Below are 20473 nucleotides of genomic sequence, written 5' to 3' on the forward strand. Positions count from 1 at the left end.
TCTTCAGCCTGACCCTACGCCAGGATTGAGAAGGCTGTTACCACGTAACAGTCCTAAAGTATAGCGGTGGCCCCCTCCCCCGCAGCCGGGAATCGGAGTCAGGACGAGGCTGGCTCTCTCTGCGCTGTCTCTGGGCGTGTGCCCCCACCGCAGCTCCGCTGAGCCTCCGAGTCTCCTGCAAAGGGGGGCGGGGAGCCGCGGCAAGCAGCCCGCGTCTGCGGCTTCCTCCCCACGCCCGCGCCTCCTGCGCACTGCCTGGAGGACGTGCGCCGAGCCCGTCCCCACGCCGCCGCGCGCACGGGCTCCCTGCCCAGCCGAGGTAACTTTTCTGCCTACCAGAGAGGGGGGATCCGAGGGGGTCTCCCGTTTGCGAGGTGCGGAGGATAAGCCGGAGGCCGGGGGCGAGGCGCGCGGGGCTGCGCCCCTGACGCGTAGCCCCCACGCCTCCCGGCTGCCCGAATCGTCGGAGCCCAGATCCCGCCGGGCCCGACCTGGACCCTGCACGCCCGCTGGGACCCTTGCCGGGCCGAGCCCGTGCGCCAAGCCTCGCGCCCGGGAACACACCCGTTCCGCCCGCGGCCGCGCTGCAGCATTTGCTGGGCCGGCGCGCGGAGCCTGAGCACCGGCCTCCGGCCTGGGGGGGCTCTCCCTGGGAGCCCTCGCCGAAAAGGGCGACTCGGTCCTCGCGTTGTTTCTCAATTTGCCCAAATCCCCCGTTCGGGGCGCCATGTTTTAAGTTACCCCCTTGGGGTGGGGGCGAGGGCCAGGCAGACTGCGCAGCGAGATGGGGGCCTGGAGGGGTGCGACACCGAGGCGCCGCCCGGGGCGGGGGGCTAGCTGGAGGGGCCCCAGCGCGGCGTGGCTGCGGGCTAGTCCTGAGTGCCTGGCGCGGGGATGAGGTGCGCTCCGCACAAAGCATCCGCACTCGGGAGCGGGCCGGCGCTTTTATGTAACTTGTCTCCTTCCCCGAACTGGGGCAGCGTACCCCAGACAGCGGCGAGGGCTGCAGCCCGGACGCCGGGGGAGGAGGGAGCGTCCTAAAGATGTAGCCCTTAACCTCCGGCACCTGCGGGGCTCCCTAGGTCCGGGCCTTCGCTCCCCTTGCCCCCTCCCCCTCCCCCGCGCGGGGAGGCCGAGGCGCCGGGAGCGGCAGGGCTCACCTGGCGCCTGCGGGACTGCGAGCCGCCTGGGGTGGTATCTGCGAGAGCAGCTCTGCGGCGGGTGGGGGTAGGGAGGCCCGGGCTTCAGTCCGCTTGAGTCGTGGTCTCAGCCAATTCCTGGCGGGGGTTTCCCGGCTCCTGCCACGGAGACTTGCTTTCTCGGATTCCCCCTCTAATTTCGCCCTACTTCTTCCCCTCCCCCCTCTCCCTTTCCCTTCTCCCTTCAAACCCTCCCCACCCCCCCGGCCCAAGTTCACGGCTTCTGCAATGCGGTGGGTGTGGTTACCTAGTAAATTGTAACTGTGGTCCTTTGCAGTGGGAGCGTTCTTTTTGAGGGGGGGGGGGGGCGTTATATTTACAGATACAAAGTTTTCTAGGGTTTTCTCCTCCAGTTGGCGGCCCCGGATTAAAGTTGGGAAGAGATTGTTGAAGAACGAAGAGAATGATAAAGAAAACATGTGTTATTAATTACTCCTGGAGGCTGAGCTGAGAAATCCTGAGAGGGCCAGGCAGTCCTGCTAATGCAGTGCTTCCATTACGTGCTTAAGTTGGTGTTTCAGCTTTTTTTTTACATTAGTCTTGGGAAATTGCTTTTGCAGATATCCTGCCTGTCTTTTCTTGGGGGCCTGTTTTTTAGGTTCTCTGAAGTGACCAGGTGTGTTGGAGTTTTTCTTGGTAGCACTAATCTTCCCTAAGTAGAAGAGTCATCACGCTAAATGGTAAAAAAAAAAAAAAAAGTTCTTTTTGAACTTTACACTGATTTTAAAGTCTCAGGGAAACTAAAAAGAAAGAGCTCCACATATCTGAGAGCCCTGCACGTAGCATCAATTACAGCGAATTAGGCAGAAAAGCCCTATTAAGAAAAGGGAACACATCAAGCTTGAATAAACTCTGGGGAATGGGAGGTGATTTATATCTTGGCTCCGACCAGGTGTTGTTTTGGGGGGGGGGTTGTTTTTTTTTTTTGTTAAACGCATGTTAATTTTGGTGTCAAACTCAAAACTGTGGTTGGAGTAACAAAGTTATTGTGAGAAGAAACTCTAAATTCGGAAGGCATTGATTAAAATAGTGGAATACTAAGTAGCATAATAATTTGCATTATCATTTTCTGATGGTTTAGAAAAAGAAAATATAAGAGGCACAAGTTATTGCATAAAGTTTATCTAGCCAGTACACTTCAGGTAAACAATTTTTTTTTTATTTTTTTGCAAAATAGAATATGTTTTGTGAATGCTGTATCAGTAACCAGAAGAGTAGCCACTTTTCTTAATTTGTAAATCTCTTTTAGATGAAAGTTTGAGAAGATATAGGTCAAAGGTCAGTGCCTGCAATATTTACCTTTAATTTTTAAGTGATTTTTTCTGTATAAAGGCGATCTGTGTTAAAAGCTATTTTTGTCAACTCTTGTACAGTGCTTGGTCTTTGACCAGCTTTGAATTGTGTTGCAATAGATGATCAGGGATTTTTTTTTTACTTGATTAGATGCTATTTTATATGTACATTAGTGTTTCGAATTTGGTTGGTCAAATGCTTTAAGGAACTGCCCAGGTAGAAGAGAGGCAACCCTTCATGTACTGAGAGATATGATATTGTCATTATTTTGGGAATCCTTCTGGATTTACCGTATGTTGGATTAAGTATGTTAGAACATGCTGTCCAAGAGATTTTTCTTACTTTTTTTTCCTAACTTTTTAAACATTTTCAACCAGGGACATGCTTATAGATTTTAGAGAGAGGGGAAGGGGGTGGGGGAGGGAGAGAGAGAGAAAGAAAAAACTATCGACCGGTTACCTCTAAGCGCTGTGACTGGTGATGGAACCCAAAACCTATGTATGTGCCCTGATTGGAACCTGATATCTTTTGGTGTCTGGGATGACACTTAACTAACTGAGCCACACCAGCCAGGGCTTTCTTACATGTTGTAAAATAAACATTCATGTTTTAGATTAGTGCTTTAAAAAAGTCTTAAAATTCACAAATTAAAATTCATATTCTCTTCAGTAAAATAGAACTCTTAAGAATGGGCTGAAAAATAAATACATGTTTCTTTTCTGTGAGAATTTGACTGTAATGAAGACAGAGGTTTCTTAAGTACTCTACTGCCCAGGTCATCTTTAGTTTCCATCTGTTCCAAGTATTCAACCACAGTTTCCCTCTGAATGTCAGCTTTATTATGACTTACTATAGAAATTATACGCTTACTATAGAAAACCATGAGTCAATTTATCTTTAGCACCACTTCATTTAGAGAGATCTTTAATGGTGCAATTGCTGCATCTATTTCTTTCAAAAGGCTAGCTAGCTGTTATTTTGTTGAGAATTCATCAGATGCTCCCAGAGGGTTCTGCTGTTATTTGATTTGCCTTGGCTGCAAAGAATTAATGTGCTCACAAGAAAGGACTGGAGCAGTGAAGTCATTGCCCTGCCCAGTGGTGTGACATCACTGTGGCTCAAAGGAAACAAGGGTGGGGCAGGCAAAACCAGATGGTCTGAAGCATCTTGCTGGCTTTAACTTTGCCTGATAAATGAATGAGACTCTCCTTTTTAACTGACATGATTACAGTTGGTAATTAGGAAAAAATGGAAAAAGCTACAGATTTATAAGTTTAGAAGATACCTGCAGTGATTGGGGTAATTGATTTCTATTTAAGTTTTTGTTTTGTTTGCAAAATATTTTACAATTTAGCATTTTAATCCTAAATTAGAATTCCAGTGCAAGATCATCACAGACACTTTCCTCTAAATTAGTGATGAATGAATTATAAGAGGAAGTCTGAAATTCTGAAACTGTAAGGTACATTTCATAAACATAATTGATTTCTGAATTTAATGTGGTGGGAGAATAAAGAAAGGAAGAACCACAGAATAGCTGAAGCTTTCATTGACTTTACTATCTCCTCGGTAAAATGACTGTCATTTTTTCCATGTGTTTTATGTATGGGAGCTCTGGCAGCTCTTAATTGTGTATTCCAGAATACATTTCCAAAGCAAAGGGAAGGCAAAAAAAATAAATAAAAAGGCACGAAAGAGAAGTTGAAATTAGGTACCAGAATTGTGGAACACTCGGATGAAATGTCTTCAGTACTGCATTTTTAGACCTTGCCGTGATTGCTTAAATTGCATACTTCAGAGTTGTAAGCTTCTATTAGCACCAGGCCCCCAATTATTTTGTAATTTGCAGTACAGAGAAAAAGCTGACAACTTAATTTTTAGATTGCTGACATTTCGATACATTGTTCTCATAGCCCTTTCTTACAAACTTAAAAAAAAAAGAAAAAGAAGCAGAAAGGCCTGTATTAGATATAGAAAACAAACATGATATTTAACCTGCCTCATGTGTTTGTTTTTCTCTCCAGTTATACTGAGTGATTGCTTGATGTGAGTAGGAACTTACTTCTCTTGAAGTTTCATCCCCAAACCATGTACAGGTATAAACGCAGCACTGAGTAAATATTTAAGGAATTGAATAAAAAAATGAGGCCTTTAAGTGGCTTACCCGTCCGTACAAAAAAATAAAATTGAAAAGGCTTTAAAAGCATTGCTACCTTATTTAAGAATGAGAAGTATTGGACTCACGTCTGTAGTCATTTTTAATGGCACCATCCTCTTCATAACAAGCTTTCTACTCTGTCAATGGCTCAAATTAAGTAGGTTCTGCAGGTTTTGCCAAATGAGAGAAGAGAATGCTGCAGGTACCAAGGGAGAAAAAGAATGGCCTTCTGAGGAGAGATCTGCAGGCCACCTGTTTCGTTCCCTGCCAGTTGTACAGTAATTGCTGTCATGGAGGACGTCAAGTACAGGGAAACTCCTCGGAAGAGGAGGGGTGATCAGATTGGAGTGTGACAAAAGCTGAAACTGGATTAGGGCTAGATGATATTGATCCTGATACTGAACTAAAAAGGGAAAAGTATTTTATGGTAGATCTCCCTTCTTTGGATGTATACAGGGTCCAGCACAAGTAACACCCTTTTTATTACAAAACCTTTTATTACACAATCATAAGGATGTAATTCTGTAACATAATAATATCACACTCAAGCGCACCATATGACATTTTAGGTGAAATGTTCAAATTAGAACTATAAATTTTTACACCCGCATTATTATACTACTGACGACACTCAAGTAGGTGTTACTTCTGTTTGACCCTGTGTTTAGTGTTTACATAGTGTTTACATTCGCAAACAGGCTTTTCTGTGTGTTTTAAAACTTATTTTAAGAACTCTCATTATTTCTAAAACATTTTTCTTCACATTTCAACATGTCTAAAATTGGGATATGTCTTACAATTACTCTCAGCCATGTAGCAAGAGAGAAAGCTGGCAACTTTATTGATTGGGAGTGTGCATCAAAAATTGGAGAATGGATTGTCAGCTAATTGGAAGAAAATCTTGGGGACAGTAATGGAGCACTCATAAGAAATGGTGCATTATCATTGAAGAAACAGAAGATGGTATTGTAAAAAAGCAACAATAACTGAGTCGGTATGCAACTCAGAAGAGTTGGATTTGGACCTTATGAAGAATTTTTAGTATTGGCCAGTTATTTTGTTCTGTTTTCTTTACATATGTATAAATATATCTAAAGGAATAAACCTAAATAAATGTTAGAGTTCTTTAAAGAATTAGAAAATACATCTAATTTATAAATCATAGCTTAATTGCAGAGTGCTACAGAGCATATTCTCATTCACAGTTAATGATTTCATGAGTTTCGTGAAATAGATTTTCTCACTTGGCTATGAAAATTTTTCAGAAATGCTTTATAATGTTCATTGTTTATTTACATGACCCAGTCCATGTATTATGTTTCTTATGCGCATCCCTCAATAGGAAAACTTTATTAAGCGATCTTCATTTTTCCATTTTGACTTTTCCTTTGTGGTTCTTGGAAGATGGTTGGACTTTGATAGAGATTAGTCATGGAGAAGACATTCCAGAAGTCAGGAGGCCTAAATTTAGCTGGAATGTAACCTTAATCATAGGGAGTAGTAGGAGGTAAGTCTCAAGGAGGGAGTGCGGGGCTTGCTGGTGGAAGGTTTCTGTACTGTATATGAGACTAAGGGATATTTTGGACTTTCTTCAGTAGTGTGGCACCATTGAAAGTAGTTGAGTCAGGAAGAGGAATATGTATCTGATGAGAAGATAGGATGTATTGGAAGAATAGTAGTCTGGAGACAGATGGTTTTTGTTAACGGACTAATCCAAAATTTTCAGAAAGTGAATGAAATGATTTTTTTCTCTCAGTGATTGATATTTGGCAACTTATACATGTTATTTTCTTGTTGTCATATTTAGTTGAAGGTTACATATTACTTTTGGACTGTTTGGGGTAGGAGTTGAGATATACAGAAGATAGAGATTTTCATTTTTATTTACCCTTCCAATTAAAAAACCTTATTTCAGATATTAAAAATAATGCATACCTGCTCTAAAATATATTCTAACAATACTGAGAAAAAGAAATCTCATTATCTAGAGATAGCTACTGTTATATTTTTGGCAAATATCCTTTTAAAACTACCTTTCTGAATGTAAAATGTTCTGTAGTGGGTCTTAGAGTCAGACAGACCTGAGTTGGGCTCTCAGTCTCACTGTTTAATAGCTGTGTGGTTGGAGTATCCTTGAGTCTGTTTGCTTATTTATATATAAACTGGCCATAATGCTTAAATCTCAAGGCTTTGATGAGTAAAGGATACGAAACATGCAAAGCGCTGAACATATATGTCACAAGTGCCTATTAAATAGCAGTAGCTTTATTGTGTGTATGTATAGATTCATAGATAGGTACATAATATTTTACATGACTAGACCTTTAGCTTACATATTGATATATAACCATTTTCTTTTTTATGTAACAGTATGTCCTGGGAAGTCTTTTCATGAATGCAAATTTATATTTACATTGTTACTTTTCATGGGAAATATTTTCTTTGCTTCCTGTACAGTAGTGGTGAAGGATCATTTACCTTAATGATGATGATTTTTTGAAGCCTTGTCATGCAGCCCCTCTTCCTCCCGATACATACTGCCTACACTTCTCATCGTTGTCTTGTAGCGCACATTATCAGAGGGCTGTGGTGAAGTAGGACAATAAGCAAAATTAAAATCTCTAATGATAATTGCGTACATATCACTAGTGTGTGTGAATATTTGCACACAGTTTTAACACACTAAGACAATCAGCCTGTGGCCATACATGTCTTGATTTTCTACCTTAAGTTTTAATGCAGTCTCCTCACAGTGGGCTGACCTTCCCCAGCACAGCCTGAGTTTGAGGTGCCTACTGTCTTCACACACACGTGTCCCAGCATGCCCCAAAGGGCGGCAGACCCCACAGCCTATAACTAAACTAAATCCTGAATTCAGAGTCAAGACATCTCAAAATCTGGGATAGTTTGGGAGGTGTGGGAGCATTGCATTCCCAGAGATAGAAGAAGTTAAGTTTCCCTTGGTTGTGTCCTAAATTCTGAAACCTTCCTTTGTTCTCAGCAATGGTGAGGTAACAAATCAGTTTACAGATTTCATGCAGATTCTCTAGGGACATGAGCCATTTGGTTATGTTATTGATAAACACATGGTTTTGACTGATCCTAGGTTTACTTGAAATCCAGTTTGTTTTCCCTGTATTCACGCAATTGAGGAACATAATTTGATGATCCTAAGGTGGTGCTAACTCGAATGATGCTCCCGGACTTCTCTTAGGTCAGGCCATTGTGGAATCTATGAACTTAAGAAAGGGCCTGTGCATTGCTTGCTTTTATGTAACTTGTATGTAGAGTGGCTCATTTCACAGAGAGAATAGTTCGGTAATTTCAGTACAGAGAATTCTTGATTTTTGTCTGCTTTAGCCTATAGTGTTATGCTCTTAGGTGATGACTTTTATCAACTTTAATAGGAATATTCTTAATGGACTAAGTATAGGGTTGGAAAATTAGAGTTGACTAATTTGTCTGCTCAAGACATTTGGAAAGATTCCCCCCTTGATTTTTGAAGTCTAGATAGCAGTAATTCATGGTGAGCAGCTGTTTCGTAGGATAGAGAAAATATGAGTTAGAGAAGATAAATATCTGCTAACCCTTCAGCTAGGTGACTTTGGGCGGGTTACTCCATTTCTCTGGACGAGATCCCCCATCTGTGAAGTGGTGATGGTGCCAACCACAGGTTGAAATGAGACCTATATATTCTGAGACATCTGGAGCTGTGTGTAGTGAGAATAGGCCCATAGCAAGTGTTTTCTCATTTCAGCTGCTACTGTTGTTTGCCTACTTTGCTTGTACCTAGAGACCTATATAGGAATTATGAGCTTCAAAAGATAAATTCTCATTTATGATATTCTGTCACAAACTCCATAATCCAAAAGATGACCCTCAATGAGAATACAGAATTTTGTCAGTTTTGAGACTCCACAGGAGTTTGCAAAGCACTTGCCACAATGTTTTTCAAATTTTCATATGCAACAGAATCACCTGGGGAATTATTAAAAAGCAATTTCTAGGGGCCCATCCACAGTTCTCATTTAATAGTTCTGAAGCTGGGGTAAGGCATTGTATGTCCAACAAGTTCTTCAGTGGGTTTTGACACAAGTGGTCCCTGGAACAGCTTTTGAGATGTACTATCTTAAGGGATTTTGCCTTAATGACTTTTCAGCTTACTAACTATTGTCTTGTACACATTTAATCTGTAAAGGTAATTTACTGTAAATAAAGAGTACTAATTTTTGAGAGAATGTTTAGCATAAAAGAATGTGTCCTGACCTGGTTGAGGACTGAGAACACCTGGTTTCATAATGGCTGATTCATTATTTATCACTTTTGTGGCCCTAGGAAATTTCGTAAAATTTAAAAGGTAAAGGAAGTAGGATTAAGGGATAGCTTTATTACCTATTAAATAGGAATGATAGTAATTACATAGCATAATGGTTAGGAGTATTAAATGAGAATCTGAGTGAAAGTACATGGCTCTTAATGCATCTTCAGGTGAAGCTGGTTTCCTTCCATTACAATTGATAATAGAAAAATGGAGTAAAATCAGATAGTGAAGAGGAGATGCTCCTATGAGTAAATGTGAGTCTGCTGATCCAATCATACTGAGCTATTTGGGTCTTACAGACCCAAATGTAAGTTATCAACTTATATTTGTAAATCTTAAAATGATTAAAAGCTTTGTTTTCTTTACAGATGTTACTATTTTTAGTGTTATATAAATGATACATGGTCAAATTACGTTATGAAATCTGTTAATAGGCGTTTTTCCTATAGTCATGCCTGAGAAGGTTCCACATGTCAAATAAGCCACATATAGGGGCAACAAAACCAAACCAAAGTCACTTATGTGCATAACTCAATTTCTTAGGATCCAAAGATGGTTCTAGAGGGAGCTTCTAAGTCCTTGGTGCTATGGTTGCAATATAGGGTCTGAAGAAGCTTTTCAGACAGCGTGCCCCTGTTCTGGTAGGGGAGCCAGCAAGACACATGAGTTATTTACCATCTTCAGGCAACTGCCAATGTGCCAAGCGTGATACTTTGAACTTTTGTAAAGTTCTGTGTCTTTGTTCATTCCTTTCTCTATTTATTTGTTTATTCCACAAGTACTTGTGGAATGCTTATGACCCTGGTACCTTGCTTGGTGCTAGGATTATAGCAATGAGCAGGACAAACCAGGCTTCTACTCTGCTGAACCCTGTCTGTTAAGCAGGGGGCAGGTAATGAACATATAAACAAACATGACTTCAGATAGTTGAATGTTCTGAAGTAGGACCAGGCCACAGTGACTACGTGTCTGGAGGGATGTTTTAGATAATGTCATTTAGGGATTTTTAATATTTTATTAAATCCTGCCTTCCTGTCCACATCCCTTCTCTGCAAGTGTGACATCAGTTCTAGGTCGTAAGTAGTAATGGGCAGGGGCCACATCTTTAATCACCTTTGTGTCTTTGGCCTAGTGCAATGCTTTGCAATGGACCCATGTTAACTGCTGAATAAATAGCTTTTACTCTTGCCCCCCCTTTCTTGTACCTTGTCTTTCTTATATTATTTTTACTTAGAATATACATCCTCATCTTTCTTATTTAATTTCTCATACTATCCCACTTAGATATGGACTTACCATGAAACTAAGCTTGTACATAAACTTGAATTTATAACTTTATAATCTTCTTAGAAAGGGTTCCCAAATGGTAAAAGCTTCAGTGCTCACAAAACCTGTATCTGCCTCTGATTCCAACCCAGAGTAAATTGCATCTCTAGTTCACCAGAATCCAGAACTTTGTGTCCCAACTCATCTTTTTTCGAAGTATCTCCTGGGCACACAGGAGAGACATGTTCAAAGGCATGAATTTATTACTTGTGACTTGACTATAAGAAGTCATTGAGCCTCTCAGAGACATAAATTCATATATAAATGTACAGAACAACCCCTTTCTATTTGCTACAGAATCATTGTAATGTGAAAGCACTTTTCGAGCTGTGAAGATGTGTATAATAATCGACAGTATTTTTAGAGAGTTAAGATGGCAAACATTTAGGGAAAGGAATGTCTTTGATTTCTTTTATGCTCTATTCCCACTCTTTTGAGCCTTTATTTGTTCTCCTAATGGAGTATATCTTGAGTACTTATTAAGTGCTGGCACTGTGCAGTTACTGGTGATAGCATGGTGAATAAAATAAGCAGCATTGCCTACTCTCATGGGGCCCCCTGTCACCCAGGGCACAAAGATAATTGCATGCTTGGCACTTGCAATCCACTATGACATATGCTGTGGTAAGGGAGTTGGGGCACTAACTGAGCACAAAGGAAACTCACCCGCCCAGACCCTGGGGTGTATGGTCACGGGAGGAGAGGTCCAACCTGAGGCCTGAAGAGTGACCTAGAGTCAGCATGTGATGGAGAAGGGGGAGGGCCTGATGGAGTTTAGAGGAAGCAAGAGAGGAGGTGTTTGAGGTGACTAAACAGCGTGTACAAAGGCCTAAGGAAAAGGAGCTTGGCCACTTCAAGGAGTTGAAAGAAATCGCATCTGGCTCAGGAGCCAGATGGTATCTAGGAACAGTGGGGAGGCAGAGGGTGAGCTTTGGGGGCAGTGGAGGTCAGAGTTCAGAGCCCCAAGAACCATGTCATCCTAACGATGATGTAGGGCCAATGAAGAGCTTTGCCCTGTTGGATGACATGGTCAAATGTGATTTAGGCTTATTTGCAGTAATTTAGGGAATTTACTTTTTAAGAGATAATGTATCAATTGTTAAAATTACTGTTTTTGAGTGGATGAATGACTTAGTTAAGTTCATTAATTCTGACTCCAAGGCAGTCTAACTCTGTAGGAAATGCTTAACCTTAAAAACTTTATTTTTTTCTACGAAATAAAACTAATCACACTCCACAATATAGCAATCATTTCAGCAAACCTGTGGATAAATCCATTGTGTATAGTAAGTACTCAATAGCCAGTAGCTGTATTACTATCCAGGAAGAATTAAGGGTGGTCTGAGCTAAGGAAATGGTAGTAGAAATGGAGGGAAATAATTTGAGTAATGTTAGGAGGTGGCAGTTTGAGGCTTGGTGACGTGTTGGGTTTGGGGGATAAAGGGGAGAGGGAATGGCTCCACTTACGGTCTCTGAGCTTGATCCACCCGGGGGTGGGGGTCCAGGATGATGGTGGGGTTGCCGCCGGTGCTGTGGAGGTCAGGAGCTGAGCCTGAGGGCCCTGCCTGGACATCCGGAGAGAGACATCTTGGAGAACTTCATGCAGGAGTCTGCAAGCCAGAGAAATCAAGACATCATTAATATAAGATGGTTATTAAAGCTGTGGAAGATGAGTCCCTAGAGAGAGGGAGGGTGAGGGGAATCTGCAGTGGAGGAAAGTAGAAGGGGAAAAGGGGAGATAAAATGTGTTTCAGGAAGGAACAGTAACCAGAGCAACCAAGCATCCAGGTGATACTGCACATGGTGTGCAAGCTTGTGATGATGTTGGTGACCTCACAGTGAGGAGTGCAGAGAATTATAGCACTAAGTTTCCCTGTTGTGCACAAGTTCTTCTGCTTCTGAGCTTTCCTCTCACCCCTTGTCCTGTGCATCCTGAGGATGGAGCAGATGTGGGTGGAGGAGCAAGAGGGAAGTAAGGAAGTGGGAGAGCTGGTGCACAGCTGCACAGCTGAGCTACCTGAATGCTCATGGGAAACCAGAAGCACAGGTCTAGTATGAAATATGTATTTTATCCGCAGTGTTCTCTTTTTCTAAAGCAAAGGTGACATTGCTAAAAATACTTCTATGTAGATAAAGGACTGTATTTAAAATTGTGACAGGCAGCTTAGTTTAAAATGCTAATCAAAGATTTGTCATATTTTTTTTTTGCAGACCATAAAGGCTCTAATGTGTAGTTTCATAGTGCCAGCGGAGGATTGACAGCTTCTTTATTCCCTTAATTTCTTCATGATAACAGAAACAATGCTACCAGTGGTAAAATATTCTTGATCATAGTGAGACAGAAATATTGGTGTTGTCTTGTCCATTACTCAGAGACACACACCAAAATTACCCATGGATGGTTAAGAAATCAGAGAATGCTGAGATAGGGTTGAGGATTTTTAAAAAAAATAATAGTGTGAAGTATTTCTGATACATGAAAAAAGGTTGAATATGACTACCTGTATATCCAACATCCATCTTAAATAAAACATTCCCCCAAATTGCTCAATTTTCCCAAGTCCTCCACAACTATACCACCTTCCAGAAGTTGCTACTCTTCTGAGTTTGTGTTAATCATAACCATAACATTTCTTTATTCCTTTTCAAATCATTATATATTGCTAAATCTGTGGTATTGTTTTTAATGTTTAAAAAATGTTAAATGGCATGCTCTCTATATATATCCTTCTGCAGCTTGCCTTTTTCATTCAGCGTTATGTTTGTCATATTTGTATCTGTCACACTCCATAGTGTATTTCTTATTAGTAAGACTGGATGCTTTAACTCAGTTTCGTGACTTCCTTACTCATCCCTGAACAGGGTTATGCTTCCACCTCCAAGACGTGGTACTTGGTGTCCCCTAGACCAGGCGCATTCTCCCCCATTGTGTTTACACAGCTTGCTCATACAGCCCCAGCACCTCTCACCCTGTTTAACACTTCCTGTTTCCCTTTCTTGCTTACATTTCTTCAGGTTATTACATATTTTACCTATTTACAATATATTTGCTGCATGTTTCCCCCATCCAGAATATCAGCTTTATGAGGACAGGGCTTCTGTCTGTTTTTTTTCACTACCATAGAACAGTGCTAGGCACATAGTAGGGGCTCAGTAAGTATTTAAATGGAGTTATTTAAAATATGAAACAATTTCATGAATTTAGGAACAAAAATTCTAGATGAATCCTTAACATTTTATTCAGCGGATGTGGTTTTGTTAAAAGTGATTTAACTTTGAATTGTAAATACAACCTTAAAAAAAATGATACTTTTGGCTCTGGCTGGTGTGGCTCAGTGGATTGAACACTGGCCTGTGAACCAAACAGTCGCTGGTTCGGTTCCCACTCTATGGCACAGGCCTGGGTTGTACGGTCTAGGTCCCCAGTAGTGGGCACACAAGAGGCAACCACACATTGATGTTTCTCTCTGTCTCTTTCTCCCTCCTTTCCCCTCCCTAAAGATAAATAAGTAACATCTTTTTTTGAAAGAAAAGATACTTTTGATGAGAAGATAAGAGCTTGCCCCAATGGCTTGTAGGATCTGCTTGGGACGTAAAAGAATTGGTGTGTGTGATGGACCAAAAACTTACTGCATTGAGCAGTAGTTCAGCCATGCGCCCCGGGGTGACAGGTGAACCTCCGATCATTTTCAGCTAACTCGGACCGGGGACGCCTTACGCTCATAATAGTAATTGTCCCCCTCCCCAAGAATTAACACTTACACATTGTCAATACTTTCCCAGATATACCATCTGGCCTGCCCCCTTCTTTCATTTCTAATTTTAGCAGTCTGAGATAAACAGGGTTTTTTTCCATACCAATGAATATTCCATTGTCTTATAATTTGGAAAATAATTTGCATACCTCTCATTTTCACTCTTTGTATTTAGTGAGGTTGGTTTTTAATTCTGAGCTCCTTATTAATTAAAGTGAGGTTGTTTTTTTTTAACTAAAGAGTTAAACACCAAGTAGATAAGAGGTTTTGATTAGGCATGCATTCTAATTAAAAATGAATGATAATTCTTCATTTGGACGACTGTGGAAAATTATAGGTATAAAAATAGATATTTGTGTTTTCCTATTGGAGCCATCATTTATAACTTAGTTTTGAAGAATTTATTACCCAAAAAGAAGGTTTGTAGGAAATTAATTTTTCCTCTAAATCTGAGTATCATGTCTAGACTTTGGAGGGTGGAGATTCAGAATTTCTCTTTATCAAGCTCCTGGTACTCAGAAGACCTTGGTGAAATTAAATCGTCTTTGTTCACGTTAAATTTATTCTTAATTTCTGTATATGCTTTTCACCTTGTGCTACTCATGACTTGTTCTTAGATGAGGCTCTGAAATCAGTGTGACGAGTTGAATGTGCCTAGTTGATAAAGAGTTGTTGATTGAGTGGTAAAGAAGAACCAACTTAGAAGTTTTCTAATAACTGAAGATGGGAGACCTGCACCCTTGATAATCATTCCTTGTGAACCACTTAGGTTGGTGACCCTTATGAATAGGTTTACCGATTTGATAGAGGCGTTCCCTTCTTTGGATCCATCTGCATTCAGAGTCACTGAGTTCAGGATGTCTGACAACAACCATTACTCAATTTGAAGCTATTACATTCTTCAGAATGAGCAGTCCGGATTCTGTGTCAAGCCTTCATCAGCAGAGTTGATGTTTTTGAAGCTCCTTTTAAAGAGTCTGTAATGACATGGACAATTGGGGGTTTTTTTGTTTGTTTTGTTTTTGTTTTTGTTTTGTTTTTGGCTTTCTGGTGAAATGGAATTGCCTGATAGAGCTGTCTTGTTTCTTGGCATTCTTTTTATCTGATACTGAACAGGGGATGAGGATGAAAAACATATCAGTAGAAATACCAACATCATTACAACCCCCGTAAGCATTAAATATTCATTGACTGTTTCCCTAAAGAAGGTATTTTCTCGGAAGGGGTACTAAGGATACTGCAGTGATTTTAGTGCAGCTGCCTGATAAGGGGAAGTTGGTCAAGTAGTAGAGACGCTATCACTTTAGATAGTGTCTAATAGATTTAAAAGACCTGTGCTCTCTAAAAACATTCTCCTTAGATATTTAAGTTACAAAGATATATATTTCATATGTTTTGTCTTATTACATACATAATTTCTTTATAATAATCAGGCATATGTATTATGACTATAATAGGTATATAATATTTATATGTATTATAATCGGTGTGGAAGTTTTAGATCAGATTTGTGATATGCAGTAAATTATCTTGATATATTATAAAATCTCTACATTTAATCCCAGCTTAGTCACTTTTTCTCTGTGTTTCTTAACCTCCACTTTTTCATACTTGTAAAATATGGCTGGTAATGCTAGCCTCGCTGGGTTTATATGACATTTAAGTGCATGAGTATATCCAAAATGGGAATTGTAGTAAAGTTGACCTCATTGTGTTACTGTAAGGGTGATTATTACTATTACTAATACTTTATAGAGTTGATTTCAAAATGCCAGTCTGCAGAGCAGTGCCCAGTCCATGTGCAAGTTTGGCTAGGCCGCAGCATCCCTCTTGGACAAACTCCTCATTGCTCTGTCTGTCTGGGTCTTGCGCTCACCATCAGTGCTACCACCACCTGGCTTTCAGGTCCTGTTCTTCTTGGGCCCAGCAAGATGAAATGTAAGAAAGGGCACAGAAAAGGAGAATTTTCCTATTTGACTGCTCTCACTTCATTGTTAAAATACATCTGTTAAAACTAGGTTTCCTGCAATGGATGGTTAAAAGTGAAGAACTGAAATAAGCTAGACAGTTGATCTTACAGCATGAACTTTATTATGTCTGACCAGTGCCTCCTCTCCATTGTTTTAAAGAACTGCTTCTCCCTTCTTTCTTGTGGTTATTTGGGCCTGTCAGTGTAGGTTGCCTGCTCCTTGGATAAAATGATAGGCAGGTGGTCCACACCTTGTCAGATGTACTCTTGTGTTCCTGGGCATGGGATCCAGGCCAGCTCAACATATCCTCCCCCAGACTCTTCCATGTGTGTAGAAGAAAGGTGGCCTTAAATACCTGAGTGGCTGAGATTGGAGAATGTGACCTTCTTGCTTGGCCCAGAAAGCATGAAGTCAACAAGAGAGATGAGATTATGTTTTAACAAAGCAGAATCCCTGAGGTCTTTGGAGCTGCCTTGTTTCCTACAAATGACCAATGGAAATGGCCAAAATATTTTTTGTTTATATTTTAAAAATTTCTATTTCTTAATTAAAGACAGAAGGGAGGTAGCTGTTAGCAGTATAATATTGTAGTAAAGAGCCCAGCCAATCGTTGTATGAGAGGAAAGTTAAGTAACCTCTTTATGCTTCAGTTTCTTCAGTTGGGAATAAAATAATAGTACCCACTTCATGAGTTTGTTGTGAGAATTAAATGAATTACTATTTCAGACATACATGTATTCATATAAATCATGTTTATTTTTTAAAGGATTTTATTTATTTTCAGAGAGCAGGGAAGGGGGGGAGAAAGAGAGGGAGAGAAACATCGATGTGTAAGTAAAACATCAGTTGGCTGTCTCTCACACGCCCCCAACCAGGGACCTGGTCCACAACCCCGGCATGTGTTCTGACTGGAAATTGACCTGGTGACGGTCCATAGGCTGGCGCTCAATCTGCTGAGCCACACCAGCCAGGGCTAAATCGTATGTTTAAAATACATAATTAAACATCTAAGAAAGATTTTTAAAACCAAAAAAGTAGTAAGGGCATGACTTTGGACAATCCTTGTTAAAAAGGTCAGTTAACAAGCTTATACCAACAGGTGTTAAAATTTTTTAAAAGTTAGATATATTTTTAAAATTCAAATAGAAAAAATATTTTATTTTGCAATAAGGGTATACATAATTGATTTTAGTGGGAAAACCCAAATTTCAATAATCTGAGGAAGAAAAGGAAAATTCATAAAGAGGAGGCTTTGATGGCCTGGAATCAAAGGAAGACTGGAGTGAAATGGAAGAATTTGAAGGGATCCACATTTGAGGAACTTCTATTTGGAAGCCACTATGGATGATTTTTGCCTCAGTAGTCTTGTCTAACACCATCTCATGTTCAATAATGTCAACTTGAGAGTTTGTGAAATTTAAAAGCCTGGAAACTGTGGCTTTTCAGGGCATTTGTGGCCCTTATATGATGCATACAGTATGTATGTCTGCCCTTAACGAAAGATTTTAATGGGACAACCCATTTTGTATATTCCTGTTTGTTAAACTCAAATGATTTTTTGATACTAGGCCCTTGATATTACTTATCTTTCAATATTATCCAAAAGTGTGAGGGTGATGATGATGAGGTTCTCAGCTACATTCATCATGGAGGTGAGAAACAAAAATACAAAAAGCAGAACTTGCAATTTTGGGTCATCTGTCATTCCCAGCAGGATGAATGTTGTTAATGCTGTATGATTTCTCCTCACTGCCTTGGGCCAAGTCAAATGTAATTCCACCTGAAGAGAGGAAAAATGTCATAAGCATTGGAACCTGAATGAAACCACACCCCCCCCCCCCCCCGCAAGCCAGCTCACATGCACTTTCTTCTTTTGCATAATAACCAATTTGTTAACATAGTGCCTTTCACATCTTATGAGGAAACAGCTATAGAAAATATCTAATATAGATGTAATGCTTATAATTCTCTGATTAGAAAGCACATTTACAAAGATGTCAAGTAAAAACAAAGCAAAACAAAGATTTTTTAAAAAATGCATAATGTGACTTATGGTATATTGTAAAATGGAACACATCTCTGTTATTTTGTGTGTTGGTTTGCTTTGTTATGCATTTATTGTTTGTAAGATTTGGATCAAAAATTGAGGAATGGGTGTGTACTCTGAAGGTTTGAACTCTAATGAAATTTTATGTTGAAAGGCTGATTGATGACTGCACTTATATATTTTTGAAGCTGAGTACAAAAAGATGAAATGCATAGTCTCTAAAAGGTAGTCTATTGAGTATCCCTTGCATGACAAATACCTTCTTTCATCTGGATAACCGTTATATCTACAAATAGACATTTGTTTTATTATTATTATACTGTAACTGTAAACATCTATTTGGCATCAAAGGAGTAAATGTTTCTGTTCTACAAAGATAACCTTTTTACTTGTAAACAACCTGCTGAGGCTCATTGTTTGGAAATGTTTAATTGCATTCTTGCTACAAGTTAAAATTTTAACTGTTAATATTATATATTATGACTAAGGTTTTTTATGGCTAATGTTAATATTTTAATATTTTATAATCAAGTTAATCACAATAATATTTTGAGTGCCAGCTGAGTTAGTCATTTATATTCATTCAGTTATTCACCAGATATTTCTTTAGTACCTATTATGTGCCAGACACATTTCTACACAGCAGTGAACAAAACAGAAAATCTCTGCCCATGTAGATCTTATACTCTAGCCTGATCTTCTGTTATCTCTAAGCCTACAATGCCTTTATTAGGTAGGTATTATCCCTGGTCTATAAATCCTGAGTGGAAGTTTGGGCTTTATATTCTTTTTCCTTGGGAGGTGAGGAGGGGTGCATGAGTAATGTGACCTAGAAGAGAAATAAAACCAAAGTTAATTAGTGAAGCATTTTCTAATTTTGTTCCCCTAAGTAATGAATGTCAATAAGAGTGTTATTCTGTGTAACATAGTTGGGGAAAGGCTAATTTAAAGTGCTACAACGTGTTTTATTATTAATCAGATCTCACATATACATTTTTAGATGGGCTTTAAATAGCATTTTGATCATGGAAACATTGGGTTTAAAGTCCTGGAAGATATAAGTGGAAGAGGAATAGTTGTCATTTTTATTTGATTGGCAATAGCCTCATTAACAAAATAATATATGGGAGATATATATAGATATATCTAGATATCGAGATATATCTCATAGATATATATATCTCGATATCTAGATATATATCTCTCATTAACAAAATAATCATATGGGAGATATATATGTCTAGATATCTAGATATCTAGACATATATATGAAGGTCTGTCTGGAAAAAGTCCAGCCATTGCTAATAGAAGGAGAATGGTTTATGTGACATCGATGTAACCTGGCAGCCAAGGACAGTGGACTGGAATGCACATGCATGAACTATGATGCCTGTACTAGTCAGTGGGGGTGGCGGACACCCTTGAGTGAGCATGTGTACCGTGTGGCTTTCCCATTCACAATGACTGAGACAGTAGAGCAATAAATCTGCATCATATTTTGCGTTAAGCTTGAACATTCCTTTGAGGAAACTGTTTGGGTGATTCAGAGGCTACAGCTCTAGGCAACTGGTGATTGGCAGCTTCATCACGAGAGTATGCCCGCTTATGTATCTTGTCTGTTGCAAATTTTTTTGGTGAAACATCAAATCACCCAGGTATTCAGGCCCACTACAGCCCAGATTTGGCATCCTGCAACTCTGGCTTTTCCCAAAACTAAAACCACCTTTGAGAAGGAAGAGATAGCACACCATTGATTAGGTTCAGGAAAATAGGACGGGGCAGCTGACAGCAATTGGGAGAACTGTGCTTAATTTGAAGGGGACTGAGGCGTCATTGTCCTATGCACAGTGTTTCTTGTATCACCTTTGATAAATGTCTCTATTTTTTATGTTAAGTGGCTGTATACTTTCTGGACAGGTCTTCATATTGTTATACTTTGGCATTTTCTAACTGGGCCATTTTAATTCACGGGTAGGTGCTTCACCACCCTGACCTGGCTCCCTTCCTCTAATAGGAGAAGGCAGCTTAATTGTCTCTTCTGGATTAATACTCTGTCACTCAGAAACATGTCCAACTTACACAACTCAGAAATAAATCCACTGACCTAGTTTGTTTGGCCTTATTTTCTTCTTGATTTGAATCATATTTCTTTTGGGGGCATCTCTCATTCGACACCTTTGAAGCATTGTGGACTACTATGAATTGTTATTAGTCAATGGATTATGAAGCCCAACAGGAGAACAGGAAATGCAGCATGGTACCCTGGACAAATCCTGGACTTGCCCCAAAAGACAGAACAATCCCACCCTTGAGTCGCATTTGCTGCTTTGCTCCGCAAAGATATTTTAGGTTTGCGTTGGTTGGTACTCACTGCCATTTCTATAGTGCTCTACATTACAGAATA

At 40.0% G+C, this 20473-nt stretch overlaps 1 protein-coding gene across 14 annotated transcripts in view; it reads left to right on the plus strand.

Moving 5' to 3' along the window:
* The first annotated feature begins 247 nt into the window (after window positions 1-247).
* The window catches only part of EPB41L3 (erythrocyte membrane protein band 4.1 like 3), a 136735-nt gene continuing 116509 nt past the window's right edge, over window positions 248-20473 (plus strand). For all 14 annotated transcript variants that reach the window (XM_054587392.1, XM_054587394.1, XM_054587397.1 and 11 more), the window contains exon 1: window positions 248-319. The gene's annotated coding sequence lies outside the window, so the exon portion shown is untranslated. The remainder of the gene's footprint in view (window positions 320-20473) is intronic.

Source organism: Pteronotus mesoamericanus, unplaced genomic scaffold (genome assembly GCF_021234165.1).
Source record: "Pteronotus mesoamericanus isolate MK-2021 breed Mesoamerican mustached bat unplaced genomic scaffold, CSHL_Meso_final scaffold_118, whole genome shotgun sequence".
Classification (NCBI taxonomy): Eukaryota; Metazoa; Chordata; class Mammalia; order Chiroptera; family Mormoopidae; genus Pteronotus; species Pteronotus mesoamericanus.